This window comes from Balaenoptera borealis (genome assembly GCF_965194805.1).
Source record: "Balaenoptera borealis genome assembly, chromosome: 4".
Lineage (NCBI taxonomy): Eukaryota > Metazoa > Chordata > Mammalia > Artiodactyla > Balaenopteridae > Balaenoptera > Balaenoptera borealis.
Window position 1 is genome coordinate 135103833 of NC_138861.1, and position 19653 is coordinate 135123485.

Here is a 19653-nt window from a genome sequence, read left to right on the forward strand (position 1 = left end):
TTTTCTTAATGTGAACCTTTAATCAAAAAAAAATCCCAACTTAAAAAATAGACAATATGTAATTTAGAATTATTTTAAATTGTCCACTTAAAATTACTTGGACTTCCCATGGATTTTATCGGTGAAAGAAAAATAAAACATATATCCAAAAGAAATTGCCAGAAAAAAAAATGCAGAAAAATTGAACAGGTCCTGAGATTACTAGAAGGTAACATTTGGGGAAATAATGGTTTCCAGACAGAAGAGTAGCCTACTACCATTTCGGAAAGAGGAAGGAAAGAAAAGATATTTGTAGTATATGACTGAATGCATAAAAATATCAAGAATTGTATCATGTTGGATGTTGTTCTGGTTAGTTATGGTCATACAGCAAACACATGACTCCAAACTTTAGAGACTTAAAACAATGAAAATCATTTTGGTTTTGCTCATGGTTTCTGCAGGAAGAGCTTGGCTGAGTTCTCTGGCTCAGGGTCTCTCACGTGGTAGCAGCCAGATGGGTTCTGAAGCTGGGACAGTGGAGGGGGATGTGGAGGACTTGGAGTCTATGCAGGCCCCTCTTTCCCTTCCTCTCATCTCAGGGCTTCTCCATGCAGTCTCTCTGTGGGGGCTGGTTTGGACTTTTTCACATTGTAGCCCACTGGGCCATCGGACTCCTCACATGGCAATTAAGGGCTCCAGTGCAAGTATGCTGGTAAACAACGTGGCAGCTGTGTGGCCTTTTATGACCTGCCCTGAGAAGACATCTAGCATCTCTCCCACTGTACTCCAGTGGTGGAAATAGTCACAAAAGCCTGCCTAGTTCTAAGTGTCACGCTCACACTATAAGAAGAGCAAGTGGGGTGGTGGCAGATATCATTGAGGTTCTCTTGGGAAAATACAACTTTATTAAAAATTTATTTTGTTTATTAAAACTGCTGTCAATTAATAAAATATTTTACTTGGATCTAAAAGTAATCGAAGAAGTAGAGAAAAACTAATCTAAGTAGAAGAAAATATATGTCTAAGAACCACAAACATATCATAATAGACTTTATATTTAAAAAAATCAAGAATACAAAGAGACTTCCTGGGCAGTACGCTAGGTCAGCATGCCTTGACTAGGAACTTCATATTTTCATTTGATGTTCTTCCTTCAACAATTATGATAACTATTGCTTGCTGCAGAAACTGTATATTATAGCCACAGGACAACTTTTACACACATCTTTGTTCAGCCCTCATTGCTTCCTTATAAAGTAAGGTTTTCCATGTTTATAAAATAAGAAAAAGGAGGGTCAGGCAATTCCTTTTTCCTGTAAAGAAACAGAAAGCCTCAGGCTAGAGCTTTTGGTAAACAACAATATCTATATAAATGTTTATATTTCTATCCTTTTCATGATATTTATTTTTTGCCGTATTAGTGGGGAGTGATATTAGTCTTCTATGTTCTACTAAAGTGTACATTAAAATCTTTAGGCCTCAAACAAGTCAACTAAGAGGAAGATAGTAAATAAATGATAGCTAATGTGGTAGGTATGTGTGCGAAACATGTGAAGAAGCAGTCGCCTGACTGAAGTTCAGGATACCCTGCTGCCTTACACACAGGGTGAGGGGGAAAATAACTAATAGAAAAAAGTCTTAAAGCATTTCCAAACATGCCCATTTTTTGTCAAATCACATTCTATACTTTTACTTAACCCTCTATCCTAAGATGTTGCACACTTATCATTAAGCGTTTCCCACTGTCTTCTCTCTTTAGCAATGGCAAATGACCACTGCAACAAGGAGACGGATGGAACTTTCTTAGACTTCTATAATCACAGTGAATAGTGGTCTCCAGAAGGACTGCCAGGAAATAGAGAAGTCAAGTACCATGCTTATACTTCTCTCATTTGGCAAGCTCCTGAAAGCCAGAGACCATCACCAATTTAGCAGTCATAGAATTGAGATAAAAATGAGAAAAAAAAGAGAGGGGAAGAAAAGAAAAAATGTGGATTGTTCCTAGGATGATCCCTATTTTATAAAACGATATTAGTAGTAATGATACATTTAAAACAACAAATAAATAATTCCTATTGCCTTCTTGCCAAGGAGCCAGTTGGCTTGAAAAAGAGTTGGCTATCCCTTTGTATAATAATTACGTTCACTTTTAGTTTCAGAAGAAAATTGCTTATTATATTAATTTTAGGAATTATCAAGGATTATAGTATTACATGTCTTAAATCATATTTATTTTAAGAATGATTGACATACACATGAGTTTTCATTGTAAAGAAGTTAATTGAAATAATCTCTGAATTCTACAAAAGTGAACACCACTTTTGGGTGTTTGCACCATAAAATGCCCCAAGCTTTCACAATCACCATGACTATATAGATGATACACCTTTCTCTGAGCCCCTCATATTTAGAAAATGGAAACATAGAAATTACCCGATTGAAATCAAAGTCAGATTGAGGTCTTACTGAAATTTTTTTGTCATGTTACAATGTTAAACATTGGGTCTTAAATTTGATGTAAATTATTCCAACTCTTCTTTTAAAAAAGAACAATAATGACAAAACACCTAAGTGTTAGAAAAATGTGAATTACCAACTTATCAGTGTAGCAAAAAATTATTTTAAGGAAATTTATGGATAATTCTAAGTAAAAGTTTTTGAGTTCACATTGAGCATATTTATACCTACCACACCTCATCCCCATAACAGAAAACACATGAGATGTCAAAACATCTAAAGTAAAAGGAATTTAAATAGTCTAAAAATATGTATGTACAAGATATACTGCACACATTTCACATGGAGCATTTATAGACTATCCTCCCATTGTACATCCCAAAATGTTTACAGGTTATCATTGTAAGAGAGTCTTTAATATACAGTACATAGGTAGTCAATAAATTATTTTCCTAAGCTTTGTGAATTACTTTAAAAAAAATCCACCATGAAAGACCAGATGGCTCAACAGATTGGCAATTTATGAGCTAACTTTAATCTCTCACTGGACAAAATGACTAAAGGTCATTGTCATCTGCCATCTGCCATGTGGCATGTGAACAATGAAGTGGTGGGCTTAGTCTTGTTACCATAGACAGGTGCCTATACCATAGAAAAGATGAGCCTCATTCCAATTGGAAATAATTTATTTACATCTTCAAAGAAAGACCTTTGCTAAATGTTGAAAGCTGAGTTTCCTGACTAGAGCTGAAAAATATCTCCAGGTTAAATTTAATAGAAAGTGAGAGACTAATAAAATTAATTTCTAAGCTTTCTATTTCAAAAGAGGCTATGTATCTCCCCACATATTTTCATGACATTGAGTCATATCTTCAGAATTAGAAGTTATTATTCACCTTTAGAACTTTTAACTTTGTAGAACATTTTGCAAAATAATTGTGTATAGACACTAGATTTATACTTAAAAAAAACATTAAGTATCAATAATATGCATGGCATAAAATATACTATTTTAAATTTAAAATTTTTATTTCTAAATATACATGTATGTAAGTAATTGAGATTTTTAACTATATATGATAAGAAGAGAGAAGAAAGAATGCATGTTTTGGAAAGAGTGAGTGAGTGTGAGAAAGAAAGAGGGAGAGAGACTTGGCAGAAAAAACTTTATAAGCATAATCTTGTTACCCAAACTTGAAAAACCCAAATATTTAAATATATTTACCAACATATGACTTTTTATGCTATAGTTAAAAACAATAACTCTAAATATCAATTATTGGAAAAAATCTGGCTAATGTTTAAAAAAATGTTGAGTAGAAAATTTGTTGTTAGGATTTGTTTCTTTGTTTGTTACTCATTTTCCCTTGAACACAGAGTGATTAAAATTTGTATGCACTGAGGCATCTTTGCTCCATTAACATCCTGCCAGAAGTGGGGTTCTGGTGATTCTGGAGAAGATATTAGGGGAGGCAGAGTCACCATACTTAAATAACTTTGAACCACAGAGTCTGGAAATTACTCACTATTAATATTTCTGATTAAATAATGGGGAAACTCTAGTATCCCTCTAAGCACATGCTAATCCCCTTAACAGAGCAAACAGCAGGGCACAGAAGTTACAACGTTGACAAAGCAAATGAATACAGCAAAAATTTCATGAGACTGTGGTATTTTTATTTGTTTCCACAGCTATTTTTAATTAATCATACCTCTTACAGATTTTTCACTTGCTCTTATGGTATAATTTTTTTTAGTTAAAACTGTTTAAATTGTTAAATATACTCAGCTTAAAGTCAAGTAGTGCTCCTCGGCTATGGGAAAAGTCAATAAGGAGATAGTAAAATGTTTTAAGTTTATGTAGATAGCATACTAATTTGTTTCATTATATACTTAGAAAATATATTTGCATTATTTCATAATTCAAACAATGTGCAATCACAGATTTTAATAAATATATTTTTAATTATGTCATCCTTTGCCAGTTTTCAAAATATATAGCCTTTTTTTCCCCTTCAGCTCTAACCTCATTTTCTAGGTCAACAGACTCTATTTTAATCTCAGGCAGGTGATCCGTTAGGTGTTCTAGACTGATTTTGAGATCTCTGTAACTAGTCCGTTGCTACTTTTCCACTATTATCCTGCTAATCTAGTCTGATAAATTAATGTTTAACTTGTTCCTGCAACTTAATACTTAACTTTTGCTAAGAATTAGCCATGACTTTTTGCTTTTCCTGTTAGGAAGGGTAACAGTTTCCTTACTGTAATTATTAATCACAATGAATTATTCCTTAATTCACTGTAATTGAGTTGTCTGGATTGCGTGTTGAATGTCATGGTTGCTAAGCTTCTGGTAGTCCTATCTGACAGTTACTGCTACCTGCTGACAAACTTCTCTGATACCAATCAACTCCCTCTCTGTGGATTTTGAAATATTATATTTTTATGCAATTTTATGCCCTGTCTCTATACTGGTGTTGGAACATTCTTAATATTAGTGGATAGACTCCTAATAGCAGTGTGTTCTTTAGATCGCAACACTTCTGATACCATATTCTTCCTAAAAGATAGACCTACAGTGGTTTCCCTATTTCCTACAATCAGAAGGACCCACACTCACTACCTTATATTTTTCCTTCACTTGACTAAGCTTCTTGGTATCTTCAGTTATGAAACAGGCAATAAATACTATGCTTAAAAGTATGAAGTATTTTATTATTTACCTTATTCACATATATTCATACTATATTCACTTTTCAAAATGTAGTTACAGTTACCTGCTCTGATGAATACAAACTAGGGTAATGTAATAGGAAGGAGAGGGAAGACAGGGAGAAACTGATTTAACTAGGGTGGTCCTATGGAAATGATTTGGACAATACTTTTTCAGGCAATGACGAACTTCAAGGAAAATAGGTTTCATGCATATTCAGATGAGTGCAACCAAAATTTTATGGAAGGGAAGTCAAGTTATTTGGTCTTTTACCAGATAAAAAGTAAATATGACAAGGTTTCTGCACACCAAATATTTACAATCTAATAGGGCTATCAAGACACATTAGTAGAAAATGATCAGTATCTTAAGATAATGCCCAACAAATTATTTATATACATATAAAATTACTTTCACAAATGCATAATTTGAGGTTAAAAAAATGGGTTAAAAGAAAGTACAAAAGGCTAAGGCAGTACAGAGGAAGAGGCTACATCCTACTAGAGAGAATAAGAAACTGTTCGCGTACAGATTAGTTCTAAGTAGGAGAGACACAGAACAAAGATAAGGCAAGAGAATACACAGTAGGTAATTACTAGAGGTGAAGAAAAATAAAAGCATAAATTCTGTCCAGAAAGTTTTAAGTAAACTTGGAAAGAAAAAGAAAAGATCAAATGGTAGACTATGCGAATTAAGCAAAGCAAATTAGGTTTTATCATTAGTGCTTTGAAGAGGTGCTGCATGTATACATTATATACATATTGATTTTAGATTCATATAAAAATGTACATACATTGAGATGATCAGATGACTTAAATTATTTAGAAATTATTTCTCAAAATATAAAGTCTATAAAACATGTATATGAAATACCCAGTACCTAATTTTAGAAACTATAAGTTAATTCTGTCCATTGTATAAATACATTAAAAAAAAAAAGGCTAGAGAAATCTTGCTGAGCAAATAAGGGTGCAAATGTAGTTCAGGAGACTAAAAGACTCCAAGAGTCAGTAGTGGCGTATGTAAGGCTGTCTTGCACAACTCGATTGTTAAAAATAAAAATAAAAAAAAAAAATAGCAACATTGTTTAAAAAACTATCACACAGCAAAGTAAGAAAATGATATGCATTGGAAATATGCATTGCTTCTTGCCCAAACCTCAAAATATGGCAATGAAAGGTCATAACTAACACTTGTTCTAAGAGTGTGTGAAGGACTTCTGAAAAGGAAGACAAGCAATACCCTTAGGATTGTTAAGGGATATATCCAGGCAATCTCCATAATTTTAGGAGTTTTTAGGGGAAAGAAATTCTATTTTTAAGAATAATAAGACATCATGACTTAAACCATTAAGTATCTCTATCTGTGAGCTATATTTACCTATTGTGAAGTAAAAGGATAAAATTAAACCTATATTTGAAATAATACAACTTAATTTAATATGGAAGAAACTAGGACGTTTTAATTCCCTGTGGTTCATCTAAATGGGGATATGAACTCTGAGGTTCACATACTGTTAAAAAAAAAAAAAAAAGTAGGAAATTAGAATCATTGAAAGTTCCCTGGGTGATATAGCCCAATTTTCTTAAGGAAAGTAAATTACAATAGTTTTTATTCCTTGAAAACTATATTATTTTTAAGAGTCATTTTAATAAATATTAGGATTGCCTTAGTTAAAAATAACCTGGTAAGGAAAGGCTTTTTGGGGTGAAATGGGTGAATACAAACAACAACTACGACCACCACCATGAAAAACTTTTTAAAAGCATTCAGATACAACCACCTACATTTGCAGCTGCTTTATATTTGAAAAGCTATTAATATATTCACGCATTTATTCAGTCAATATCAAGTAGCTACCACATGCCTGGCAGAGTTGTACGGACTGAAGATTAAATGTAAAGAAGATAGACAGCACCCTCTGCAGTTATAGTACTATTGTGGGGAGACAATAAATAAGCAAACAAATAATTTCAGACAGTGGCATATCATCTCTGCTGACAATCAATTATATTAAAGAGTGATGATGGGAATGGGGAGAGAGACACTTCCTGACTTAGATAAATTAATTACAGAAAGCATTATTGAGGATGTATTGGACAGAACTATCAATGAGAAGATTTGAGGAAAGAAAGTAGTAGGTTGAAAGAAGCACAAGTGCCAAAGTGAGAATTAGAAATGAGCCTGGAATGTGCATAAAACACAAAGTAGTCGTATATGGCTGAAGCACAGTGAGAAGGGGAAGAATCTCATGAAGCTGACAAGGTAGGCAGGTGCCAGATATTCTATCATGTTGTAAGCCTCATGATGGAATTTAGATTTTATTGTAAATTCTATAGGAAGTTGGGAAGAGACCCATAATTATCACCTATCCATGTACTTTACACTTCCATAGTGATTGAATATATAACCACTCAAAGGTGGGGGAGGTGGGGTAGATATATTTACCAGCCTCTCTTGCAGCTAAATACAGCCAGATAAGTTTGAACCAATGGGATATAAGCAGATGCAAGAACTGGTAGCTTAAGTAAACTTCCTTAAAAATCAGTTGTCATGTGTCTCTTCTTCCTTTTTTCTTCAGTTTCTCTTTCTTTCCTGCTGGCTGAAAGGTGGATGTAATGACTAGAGGTAGAAAAGCCATCATTGGCCTGCAGTGAACTTATTATTATATCCACTTTATATGAATATATAATAAACTAGGGTCCTGAGAATCTTGTGAGAGCAGAGTCATGATATCAGCTTGGATGGCCCTACCATTCTACTGTTATCTGAGATAAAAACAAAATTCTCTCTTATTTAGGCTACTGATATTTTGAGACTTTCTTACTCACAAGCAAACCTAATCTTAATTGATTTCTCTTAATGGAATTTTAAGCAGAGAAGTGTATGACTTCTAAGTTTACCAGGATAGTAAAATGCCATATAGTTTGACTGAAGCCGTGAAAGTCAAGAACAACATAATATGTGCCGAGTATGTCCTCATTACAAAGTTAAGTGCTAGTTCACTTATTTGGGAATTGAAAGGATATAATTGAAAACTATTGTACTTCTCATAAGCAGACACCCTTCTAAGGGAAAAATGGATTGATGTTGAAAAGACCAGGAGAGAAGGAGTGTCCCCTGTATTCTGTTCCACTCTGTGGAGAGTCATTTCTCCTTGAATTAAAGTCAGATGAGAGGGGCTATAAGGGGAATAAACAGAAAGATTGACCAGGATCCCTTGCTGTCTGGGGGATACAGTGACAGAGAAATCTGAAGTTGAAAAATCGTTGTTAACAGCCTGAAGCTTCTAAGTTGACAAAAGTTGTACTGTCCTTCTACAGATGTTGCGGGCAAAGGATGTGTGATTACTTCTTCAGGCTGGGACAATAAACCAGCCTGAAGTTGTCTAAAAATTATTAAACTGTAAGTGTGATAAGACCCTAACAGAAAGGTACAATCCCTGTGGCCTGAGCCACAGGTTGCCTAGATTTTAAGGTTTTTGTTCTTAGGTAACTAGTGAAAGGAGAAATAAATCACGCAGGTCAGAGGAATTGCAGTTAGAATTTTTCAGTGAGGACATTTCTGCGGAAACTGGAATGTGCTCTGCTAAAGAGCGTGAGATCTAAATCCTGCCCTGAGAGCACTGAGACCAGGTCTCAGTGTTGTCAGTGGTCAGGCCTCTCCCACTTATTGCTTTCCTTCCTTTCCTTGATCCAAATCTGGGAGGATCCAAAGGCAGTCTGGGTGGGGAAGGGACAGGAGAGGAGAGGAAGGAGAGTCACAGAGGTGAGATGGAGAAGTTACCGCTGTGTCCCGTGCTGATACTCGTAGCCTGACGCAAACCCAGGCTGAGAGAGAAAAGAGGCTTGAATTTTAAACAATGTTTTGAGATTTGGCCAGCCATTCTAATAATCAAATTTAACAATTTGTGTGATTATAAATGACATTATATCATTTAAATGACAAAAAAAAAAGAAAGAAAGAAACCTGGCCTAAAATTGATTCAAGACATAGGATAGAGCTAGCTAAAAGAAGGATCGAAAGAACCAGTTGCCTTGGCATGTGCTCTGTGTGTGTGTGTACATGTGTGTGTGTGTGTGTGTGTGTGTTTGAAAAGGAGAAAGAAAACTGTTTAGTATTCTTTCACTCGCACCTTACTGACTTCAGCCTTTTCAATACATAAGTAACATTTTTTTAAATTAATTAATTTATTTATTTTTGGGTGTGTTGGGTCTTCATTGCTGTGCGTGGGCTTTCTCTAGTTGCAGCGAGCAGGGGCTACTCTTCATTGCAGTGCACGGGCTTCTCTTTGCAGTGGCTTCTCTTGTTGTGGAGCACGGGCTCCAGGCGCATGGGCTTCAGTAGTTGTGGCGTGCAGGCTCAGTAGTTGTGGCGTGCAGGCTCAGTAGTTATGGCGCACGGGCTTAGTTGCTCCGCAGCATGTGGGATCTTTCTGGACCAGGGCTCGAACCCGTGTCCCCTGCATTGGCAGGCGGATTCTTAACCACTGCGCTACCAGGGGAGTCCAAGTAACACAAGTTTTAAATGCACACTTTGGCTGCTAGAACTGCAGGGTTGCGTGAACAGAGCTGTGAGACAATTTTAATAGTTCGTGGAAGTGATCAGAGTAGCTTGAACTCTAGAGAAGGCAAGTCAAGGTGAAGGGAAGTGGATAAATTCAGCATATATTTTGGAGGTGGTGCCCCAAAGATTTCTAGGTACAGACTTTACAGCAGTCTGTCTCACCATCTCTGGCACAAACAGCTTCCCCTGGGGAGACACTCTAACCCCCCCCTCCCTTTCACATATCTTTTCAGTCATATTAATATTGAGAGGAATTACATATTTACCATTCTATTATACATTAATTTCTGCTGATCCTACCACCCTTTTTCCAAAGTGATTCTTGGATGTTAATTTCTTACCATATATTTAAACAGCATTAGTTGAGTTTTCTTTCAGATGATTTACAGACACATTTTCCTACTATTTAAGAAAACTGGTTCAGAGATACAACATAACCAGTGGAAGAAAATATTATATTGCCTATATATTCAGTATCATATGGAGAAACTTATAAATGGATAAAATATAAAAACAGACAATTTTCAGAATTTGCTATGGTAAATGTTATACAGAACAAAGCTATTTTTGAGGAAAATTGTCCAGAATTTATAAAGCAGTTTTGTTTGCACAATGCTATTCTTAAGAGCACTATCTGAATATAACACTATAATTCTAAATCTATGAGAAAAAAAGAAACTGAGCCATCAAAAACAGGAAAGTAAGCTGCAGAAAACCTCCCAATTGTACTCTAAAATAACAAAATGGCCAAATTATTTTTGTTTAAATAATAGTCAACATCTTTGAATAATCTTTTTCATAGAATATGCAAAGCTGTTTAACATTTTAGTTTTCATTTCAAGGACATGGGAGCCAACTTTTATGTATGATGTATCTTGTAAGGATTTTGAGACTAGCATGACTTATGTTCATAATATTTGGATGTTTTGTATTTTTCTTGGACTTATCTACACATTTGTGTCCATGCCAACAAAAGAAAGGAAAAAATAGAATTTGATCCCCATTCTCAGATGTTTAAAGCTATAATTGTTCTTGTTCTTTGCTTTCTTGTTGCAGGACAGAATGTCTAGTATTTTTCTCATTGAGTGAACTGGCTGTATCTATGACTTTAACATCCTCCGTATAATCTGAAGAGCGTATACCTAACAGCAGCTCCGTGGCACAAAGAACATGCTGCATTTGACTGACAATGGCAAGAAGCTAACGAACCATTCTTTTGTCTAGACACTCTCTTCCTCTCAAACTGCAGAATAAACAAATTCAAGACTTGCAGCTGCATTGGTGTTACATACAGACAAGATGGGTAAACAAAATTTGACTTTCTTCCTGTTAGAGTAGGCACAGATACTGAAAAACACATTTCCAACGCTGTATGTACCCCCGTTTCATCTGCCAGAGGAAAGGCCTGAAGAACAATGTGCTTATGCCTATGTGCTATGCGGACAACCGCCACGTAGTATTTCTACAGTATACTGTTCTCGCCCATTCATCACAGACACAGTCAGCAGTTACAGCACTCCAGTTCACCGATATTAAACCAAGAGCCTGCCTAGAATCAACACTGCCTTATGTTTTTCTTACATCATTCCATTTGGGATGAAAGAATAAGCAAACTGAATTTGGACAGAATAAAATTCCACCCAAGTCTTTGTAGAACATTTGAAAGAGAAAAAATCTGGACATATGTCAAACAAAATACTTCATTCTAATTTTTCCATTTCATTGTTAACAAAGATCTTTACTTATACCTTACAGCAGAATTGCCCACAGTCTTAGTACATAAAGCTTCTTGGTATCTAGCTCTAAAAGCACACTGTCATTTCACATGAGAAGTGCTTCCAGTTTTACATGGAAATTTTATAAGTGGAGAGGCTTTGTTTGACATGCACGTATCTACATCATAGACTTTTCTAATAAATAATCTCTAGTATTTTGATTTTTTAGTTGTAATTTTAATATTCTCGTAAATCCATTGGGTCATTGAGACACATGCTTTTTGTGCCCCATGTCATATGGTCTCTGGGCCACCTCTGACTTCAGCCACAGCTGTAGATGGGTGATTCTGAATATGCCAGGGCACCTCATCTCCAGCATGCTCTGTGGTTCCCTGCTTCAGAGGACTTTCTCTGAAGCTTCAAGCTCCCTCATCCTTCCAGTGGCTGCAACCCAAAAAAAGGCAGCGTGGGAGGTAGAGTTAGTGCCCTGTGGACGATTTTCAATTTATGAGGAATGATGGAAGCCAGTAGACAAATGCTCCAGTCTCCATACTTAGGATGGATAATACAGAAAAACATTTTGTACATTTCTCAGAAGTTCCTATAGAGTCAAGCACTCACGTGTTGCATATAGAGAAACCATGAAAACAGACCACTCATTGGCTTTTCCTTCTTTCTCGACTCACTCCCCCAATTCTCTCACCTACTTCCTCTGACCACCTTTCAAACAATACACCAGCACCCAAGTCCTTTCTTCAGGTTCTGCATTTATGAATCCGAAACTAGGACAGTTACCAGTGAAATAACGTGCTACATAGAACGAGGTAAAATGCCCATCTTGTAATTACCCACTTAACTTCCTATCAGTAAATTGTAATACATATCACTAATGCATGCTAGCACTCTGAGGGTCTTCAATTGCCATTGAGAATCTAGCAGAAGATACAGACCTTCTACAGAGAAAAATTGTGAGGAAGCCATTTATCAGGAAATCTCATACATAGGCAGTCTGAATTCCATAAAATTCAGATCGAGAAATTCTACACTCAAATCATTTTTATAATTTTAAATAAAAATTTAGTTGTTTATTCCTGCCTGCTTTATTTTATACTGTGTAGGTGAATTCTTGAGCAAGACATCAAGAGCCACAATTTGGCAAATTCAGGTAAAGGGGTGATAGCACACTGTCCTCTGTGGGAAAGGCCACAAAGATAATCTCTTTTTCTTTCCCTACGCCTGCCACACTTGCCATCTGTTGGCAAAGTAAGTACTTTATAACTCTTTCAAAGAGAGTTCCATACATCATTTTCCAGGGATTTCAATGCCCATCAATATGCAGAAAACAAAGTTAATGAAAAATGTGCCACCCTGTACATCAAAAGTTGTGAGTCGAAACTTTTTTTTCCAATTCCTTGGGAAGGATGAGGAAAAGAATAGAGTTCTGTACAGGGAGAGTTCTGAACTGTCAAGTTATCATTCTATAAGGAAATTTCATTTCAACTTTACTAAAAATGGACATGTCCTTCATGTACTCTGACTATTGCTTGTAGCCAAGAATCATAAATCCTCACATTACTTTTCTTCTGCTACCATATTGTACTGAGAAGATAACATTTTTCTAAGAATTCCACTTGGTCTTAGGTAAAGACAAACACTCTTTTCTCATAGTTGAGATGCAGCAATTCTAAAACCTAATGGCTCTGTTACAGCCACAAACCATTTGATATATCATCATAATTGAAATTTCAGAAAGTTGGACACAGTTAAAGAAAACATTTGTCATTCTCTCCCATGTAGAATTAAGTTACAGTTTCTAATATCTCCTCATTCCTGGCAGGCTGCAACTGACTGTTCTTCTAGACTGATCTAACCAAAATTGGCAAAATGTGACACTGAAAAGAGTAGGAATACTTCAGAGATCCCCATCCATGTGAGTAGGAGGAAAGGTGTTCCAGAAGGTGGCGGAAATTAAAATGGTAGAAAGTCATTTTCGAGTGAGGCAGATCTGAGGCCAAGGAAACAAGGCTAAGAACCTAGAGCTGTGGGGACTTTCATATGAAGCACATTAAAAAGGAATTATCTTCCTATGTAATTATTCCCTTTAATTACACGAAACCCTTGATTTACATCCCATGCAGCTGTAGAGCCAAATGTAAATTATTTGGATGAATAAAGAGATTGAATATTAGAGAGAAGAATAGTCTATAATGAATCAATGGATTGGATATTAGAGGGAAGAATAGCCTGTGCCACATTTTTCCTTCCTCTGGTTCCTCTGGAGAGAAATCACCATCCTATAAAGGCATATGGCCAGGGGTTTTAGGCAGTGATAAGTATTGATGTACTGCTTACAAGTAACACAGTTTATGTCTAGAGGCCTCTTGATAGATGAAAAATATTTGAATTCACTTTTAATTCTTAACTTGAAGGAAACCTGAGAGAAGATGAACAGTGACTCAAATTTATATTACAGCGTGAGTGATTAAAAGGTGCCCCCTTTGAAATCCATCAGATTTGAAATCAAAGATTGGCATGAAGGTCTGTGGAGAAAGCATGAGAATAGCAGGCACCTGAAGGGTTATAAATGGGGGTACCACAAGGAAGGTACCAACTTCTATTTTTGAATGTTGCTTATGGGTCACTCTAACACTTTGCTTTTTGAAATTTGAAATTTCTTGGATCATTAATAAAGGAATTTCCATCTTAGGGTTGCTTATCTTTAATTTCTTCAGATCAAGATGCTAAAATCAATCAATCAATCAATCATCCAATCATTTAGTCAATTAAGTTAAGGAACTACTTACTATATACCATTATTCCATTTAAAAAGAAGAATTTTAACAAGTTTTAACATATCGGAGATGTGTATGTATATGTGTGTGTATCTGTGCATATATATACACACATACATATATATATATACATACACACATGTATACACACATACATAAATATTTGTATGTGTGTGTTTGTATATATTAAGAAACGGTCACTCAAATTAGTCTTTATAATTTACCTAAAACATCACTCATTTTTATTATCCACATTTGTCATATAGTGGTTAAAAAAATGATCATAGATCAACATCAGTCCTCAAACTGAAATTTAGGAGCCATCAAATGAGCTAAAATTCTATCTCAAATTAGGAATGCAAATCATCTCCTTAGGCATTTTACCTCCTACCCATGTCTGTTGCTCTTCTAAAGTGATAGTTCATATATTGGCTTTTATGCAGTTGGAGACTATTCCAGGGATTACAAAAGCTTGAACTCAAGATAGGCCCTCCTCCCTGAAATGGAGTGGTGGCCGGGAACTCACATTGCATTGAAATGCAGTCTGAAAATTTAAGTCAAGTTGCTCCAAAGGTTTAAAGTCAGAAGGTGAAAAATAACTTAGATAAGCTTGAAGTGAGGAATACCTTGTATTCTTAAGTGTTTAAGAATGAATAAAAATGAGGTGGGAGAAATACAGGTAGATACAAACCAAGAACTACTGCCATTTGGAATACTAGCCAAAACTATTTTCCTTACAGATGTTTCTGTAAGAATTGTCTCTAAGCACTCTGTAATTTTAAGAAGTACTTTAATAAATGTTCTGTTTATACTCACCTCTAAAGAGCTCATTTATCCATGTATATTAGCACGTTTCTCTGATGTTTTCCCTTAGTTTCATGCCATATGACTTCTAAAAAATTAAATCGCTTAATAATGAGCTCCATTTCATACAGCTATAACTACACTCCCTTCTATGTGAATAACAAACGGTCCCTTCTTGTAGCAAATTTTGAACATAAGGAATATTGTTATGATTAGGTTTCCCATGGTTGTTTTATCCTCTGTACTCTATACATATCATTTTTAAAGGACTCAGATTACTTTGAATAATAGAGGTATTGGCTGTTCATAAAGAAATGAAACACACTTAGCTGCTATTTTCCAGTTTATTTTATTATTTTACAGCTCATATTTCTTTTTATCCAGAGTAACTCATGCCAAAAATTTCAAAAGCACTTTTGGCAGATACGTAAATAATTTGGAAAGCAAATATCCAATTAATACATTTTGGCAAATAGCCTTTTGGATCTGAATGAGAAGAGAAGAACATTTGAATATCCTTGACCGATTTATTACTACCAACATCGTCCTGCAGGTTTTATTGGAGGGGAGTGTGACCAGGGAAATCAGTCAGTTCACGAAGCCTAAATATTCAGATAACATGAAAGTGGTTTTCTTTCTTTCAACCATTCTGCTTCTTTCTAAAAATAAATGAAATAAACTTTTGTTCATTTGTTTTTCTCTCTCTCAGTACTGTTCTTATTTTTAATAGTATATTACAGTAGAGGATGAAAAATTGTTTCAGTTGCTATGATCTCACACCAGGGAGGCAGCCAAGGATAGGAGCTTGACCATTTGTTCTCAGAGCACTTTTTCTCCTCACGAACCTGCTCCTTGCTTTCACAAATCTGTTTAAAACAGTGACTGTTAGCTGACACTAAGGTACTCAGGAAAAAAGCAATGTTTAATACTCATAAGCTGGAACATGGTGACCCAGTCCAACTGTTTCCCCTCATGGAGGAGATGATGAGACCTGGAACAATTTCGAAAACAGAAAAACCAAGACTTAACATTTTCAATGAAAGGATTTAATGCCAAAGCTTAATTTACACAGCAAGCTTCCATTATTGAAAATAACTTTTAAAACCCTAGCCTCTACTTTAAAGCTCGTACACAACTTCTTTCCTAGATGGTCACTTTATAAATAGCATCTATCATAATTTCAGAGTTTGCAATTTTTTGCCTTTCTGCTGCATGAATAGCTTCAGAATGCTATACACAGATGTTGTTTTCCATTATTATCAAAATTAATTACTCTGAGTGCTCCTGGCTACCTTTAAGAGGAAGAGTGCATCAGACGCTGTGACATAGAGTAGTGAGATTTTGCAGAAGCCTATGTGCTTGTGTCTGCAGCAGACCATCAAATCTGAGCAGCCTTCTGGTCATTTGACTGTTTCACTAAGACTACAGAAGCCCCTCTTCATTACACTTTTATCTTTCAAACCATAATGGCTGTACTTGAGACAGCACATGGGCAAAACACTTCCCTCTACAATACGCTGTGATAATGGAATCTTGACTTGTTTCTTCCCAATTCACAACCACATCTAAAACATCACTTGTATATTTTAGCTTCTAATGCCTCTTACATTATAAGAAATTTCCTGAGATTGTGAAAATGAGTACATACACCCCCCCTATACATACCCATATACACCTACATATACATACACACATTATTACATAAAGTAAGTACATTTTTGTTTGTATAACATTATGTGTATAGCCCCACACATTTCATATGTCAAATCACTTCATGGTATTCTTTCTTCTGAGGTGGTGATCATTATTGAGTAAGGAACATATTTCATTATTCTTTAATTCAACAAATATTGAGGCCCTACTTTGTATTAGTCCATTTTTTATCAGCTTTATTGAATTCCAATTTACATTCCTTAAAATTCACATGTTTAAGTGTAAAATTAAATAATTCCTAGTGAATTTATAGAGTTGTGCAAAAACCATCACAATCCAGTTCTCAAACATTTTCATCCCCTGAAACATCTCTTCTGTCCATTTGCAGTCATTTCCCTTTTCTACCACCAGCCCTAGGCAAACTCTATTCAACTTTCTGTCTTTTTTGAACATTTTATATAAATGGAAGTGTACATACAAGGCCTTTTACACCTGGCTTCTTTAAAAGCATAGGTTTTTGTTTTGTTTTTTCTACCACATACATACATGTGGTAGTATGTATTTGTAATACACTATTTTCTGTTGCTGAATAGTATTACACTCTATGGATATAGCACATCTCATTTATATACTCACCAGTTGATTGACATTTGGGTTGGTTCCAGTCTGGGACTCTTATGAATAATGATGCTATGAACATTAATATATATGTCCTTATGTGGGTATATGTTTTTATTTCACTTGTGTATATACCTATAGGAGTGGAATTGCTGGGTCATTTATATTTAACTTTTTAAGAAACTATCAAACTCTTCCAAAATCATTGTACCATTTTATATCCCCACCAGAAATGTATGAGCTTTCCAATTTTACCACATCCCCACCAACACTTGTTTTTGCTCGTCATTGTGATTACATCCATCCTACTTAGCGTGAGGCGGTGCCTTGTGATTTTGAAATGCATTTCCCTAATGACTCATGATGTTGAGCGTCTGTTCATGAGTTTATGGCCATTCATTTATCTTCTTTAGTGAAATGTCTATTCAAATCTCAGGCACTATTTTACATCAGGGGATATTGTACAGAACAAAATAAATGGCCCAACCTCATGAAGTTCACATTCTAATAGTAGGGAAACAGACAATGAATGCATATAACCATGTCAATTGGTGTTATGCGATATGCAAGATGCAAAGCAATATAATGGACACAGGGCATACCAGATTGGGGGTAGGTGTGATATTTTAAATAACATTTATAAGGAAATTCTCAGTGATAAGTAAATTGTAAAAGGTCCTGAAGAAAGTGAGGAAGGGATCCATATGTATTTACGGTGGATACATGTGTATGTATTTGGCAGCACAATTGCACTAAAACAGGTAGTACCATGAGCAAATATTTAATTCAAAGGAGCAATAACACTTTCCATCCCCTGACAAGTGTCCTGTTATTTAAAGGAGAGCTTGAGTCACTGATAGAAATACTAATGTTATTAATGAGTTTGGGGTTTTTTTCTGAGTGCTTTTTATAATCACTTCCAAAACTACACAGAACAAATTATTATTTATGGAACCTATATCGTATTGCTAATGAAGTACTGAATTTTGCAAAGTTATTGCTGCTACATATGTGTTGCTTTTGAATTCTGTGTCATGGAAATATGATAGTTTACATTCTGTTTGATAGGAGTCCATTTATTATACTACTGAAAAGTGATGTCTTCTCACTAAAACAGCTAGAAATGGTCCACCTACCATCCACCACGTTGTCACGATGAAAGGCATCTCAGATAACATAGGAAGAATGCAGACTCAGAGGTTCTGTTTAGATACTGTTAGAGCACCTCACAGATTTTTTTGATGTTTGTTAAAATTAAATCAGGTAATTACAATTTGCAGGATGTACTAAGGAAAATATATTATTATACGATAAAAGCTGAGACCTAAAACTGTACTTAAAATAAGTACATAAGTAAAACATATTCACATAGGGTTAACTAGAGATACTAGACATTGTGACACAGCAGAAACAACATGGGTCCTACAGAGAAGAGTGAACGTTGGGCCCCAAACAGATCCAACCTCATCATCCACACCCAATAAGGGTTATCTGTAGTACTGGCAATTTGCCCTTTAATTCCTGAATTTGCATCATCCCTCTTTTACCTGCGATCTGAGATTTTTAGGTTTTTTGGTTTGGTTTTGTTTGTTTTGAGAAGGAGTGTGCTCATAAAGAAGAAAGTGTGTTTCCATCACATGATGACTATGTGCTCACTTGACTTCTGGACAGATTCTGGCATATGCCCTTGGTGTCAGGAGGCAACTTTCAGCACATGCCAACTCTCTGGTTCTTGTTTTCCCTTCCTTTAGAGATCTCCAGATGGGAATCAGTGAATAGATACACTGCATGAAACTCTGCTGCTTGTTTGGGGAATTACCATCCACAACAAAATGATCTGGTTGGAATTAGCCATACAGACCCAGCCACTGCCCATGCAACAGAAATTGTGGAATTACCATCACCAAAAACATTGTCTAGACTGAACTTCATATTTCAAGAAGAGGAAGGATGAGAATGGCAGAGATAAAGAGAAGGAATGTGCAGTAAAGTACTTACGTTTTTAATTGGTAAAACCAGGACAAGATTGAAGTGGACGAAGGTGGCAGTAAAGGATATTATAGACCAAACAAATTGGAAAAAAATTCTGAAACCCGCAGGTGTTATGTTGGGTGTGTGCCATTGAACAACATGGGTATTGTCCCTGGCCTGATAAAGCTTATAATCCAGTATGTAAGAGAGACAAGAAAGAATCCAAGAAAAGAAACCCTATTAATGCTACCTCTGTTATTTCCTCTGAAGGTAAGAACTGGGTAATATGAAAAGGAATAACAAAAGCCATCTAGATTAGACTGTGGAGTCAGGAAAATACTGAGTCATGGGCCTGCATAATGATAGGGTTTAACAGGTGAAG